The sequence below is a fragment of the Electrona antarctica genome, assembly GCF_951216825.1.
Source record: "Electrona antarctica genome assembly, chromosome: 23".
In the NCBI taxonomy this organism is placed as follows: Eukaryota; Metazoa; Chordata; class Actinopteri; order Myctophiformes; family Myctophidae; genus Electrona; species Electrona antarctica.
Genome location: NC_136804.1, coordinates 260,922 through 263,498, shown reverse-complemented (window position 1 = coordinate 263,498; position 2,577 = coordinate 260,922).

Below are 2,577 nucleotides of genomic sequence, written 5' to 3'. Positions count from 1 at the left end.
CAAGTACATTTAAGTACTGTACTTAATACAATTTTTAGGTAATTGTACTTTACTTGAGTATTTCCAACTTCCAATACTTTTACTTCTACTCCACTACATCTCGAATCGTAATATTGTACTTTTACTCCAGTATATTTGTTTGAAATCTTAAGTTACTATAGTTACTTTTTAGATTTTGATTATTACACCCATTAACCACTTTAGCCCTAGGCTATATACATTTTGGCCATTTGAAAATAGCCAATCTACAAGCACACAAAGCACACACGCATTGTGTGCTTGTAGATCTGCTATTTTCAAAAGATTTCTATACATTTGAAAACTTGAAATGGGACATTCCACATAATGAGTACTTTGTACTTTTGGTACATTTTGATGCCGATACTTTTGCACTTTTACTCAAGTCAATTTTGAATTCCGGACTTTTACTTGTAACAGAGTATTTCGATATTGCAGTATTGATACTTTTACTTACAGTAAGTAAAAACGTTGAGTAAGTTTTCCACCACTGACCCTGGGCAGCACCTTAGAGTATATATGAATAGAGAAGGCCCCCAGAGGAAACCCTGAGGCGAAATGGACATAGTGGCGGAATTTGGTATTGCAGCCCTGGGCCAAACTCATGAACGCGCTTGTCCGTTGACTATTATTGTGCACGTTCATGATGACACGTGAACGCAGTTTGGGGCAAATCCATCCCAGAATGCACTCTGTTCCTGAGTGAAATCGCCTCATGCGCTTTTGATCAACTTAATGCAAGTGGATGGGAGAAGATATCCGGTGCCGTCTCTATTCATATATACTCTAAGGGCAGCACCAGCACCAGATATTAACCCTGAAGTAATTTGAGAGATGCATTCGAGACTCTCATCTCCGGAGGCCGATCGTGGCCTGGCGGTCGAATCCCTTCACAGCGGTTCTCACCTGTGGCCTTTCCACGCTTGATCCATGCTTAGTTGCACATTGCCGTGCCTCGCGCCCCAAAACATATCCCATCTACGAGCTCACCCGGTGAGACGCAGGTGCACAAATAAATATAGTCCAGGCTTCATGATGCCTCCGATTACCTATTATATTGTTGCTTCTCTAGAAAATTTAATAAATGACGTCGTCATCCATTACCGTCAACCATACACATTTAAGAAGACAATGTGTGTTTAGCACAAGCCAAGGAGGGTGCGGGGGATGGGGGTGGTGGTGGGGCCGGCCGGGGTACCATGACATGATTGCATGGCTTCATACGAACTGCCACCGCACGCCACTGAACCATGCAATCTGCTAATGCATCCCAGGGCATTCTGCATGTCAGCCCTGACAGAGCAAAGTGAACATGCTAATATATATGCTAACAGGATCCATCTCGCTCTGCTCTCCGTCACATATGGGAATCAGCAGGAAAAGACACTCGCACTATACCACAGGAGTCACCTTCACCAGAGAGACAGCAGGTATATATAGGGGTGTAAAACAATATGCTGCTTGTAATTGCTTGTACAATACAAAAGTATTGGTATCGAAATGTACTTTAAAGTACTAAAAGTAGAAAGTATAGGCTCCATTATGCAGAATGTACAATTTCACACAAGTTTTCAAATGTAAAAAGAAAATATAGGCTACAAATCTTTTAAAATGGCAGATCTACAAGCTCACAATGCGTTGCATCGTGGCACATTGTGAGCTTGTAGATCGGCAATTTTCAAATTGCTGAAATGTAATTTATATAGGGCTGAAATGGTTACTGTATGCTTTGTAATAAGAATAATAATCAAAGTGTAGGCGGTAACTAAAGTTTTAAAATAATTGTAGTGGAGTAAAAGTACAATATTTGCCTACTGAGATGTTGAAAGTATACTGTAAACTGGAAATACTCCAGTAAAGTAAAAAATAGATACAAAAGGTTTTTTTTACTTAAGTACAATATTTGAGTAAATTAACTTAGTTACTTTACACCACTGGCTGAATTATTTACTTATTGATTTGTTTATTCATTTGCATTTAGGAAAATGGATTACATTGCTGTCTGTAATAAAAAGCCAGCTTCTCTGAGGATTTCCCCTGCTCCATGCATATACAGTATGGTATCCAACCAAATGGTAGATGATAAATCCTGCAGTTATAGCACCTTTATCCTAGGCGCTTTACAAAGATTGTGAATTACATTCACCCATTCATACACAGATGGCGGGGGAAACCATGCATGAGACCAACCTGCACATCGGGAGCAATAAAGGGGTTCAGAGTCTTGCTCAAGGACACTTCGACACCAACTCTGGGGAAGCCCGGGATCGAACCTGTAACCTCACTGTTCTCATCCAGCTACTGGCCACTCTACCCCTGATCCACTGCCGCCAAACTCCTATAGCAGCCGCAGCGGCCTCTCTCTGAGGCCTGCTCCATGGTTTTCCATCCAGCTATAGCTAGGCTAGCTCCCGAAACCTCATCAGACCTGAGCTTATTCACCCGGTCTCCCTGTCCAGCTCTCCCTGACCAGCTTATCCTTCTACACCCATTGATCCAGGCCCAGGAATTACACTCTTCGCTGGGGGGGAGGTCAGCATGGAGAGGCTTGCAGCAGGT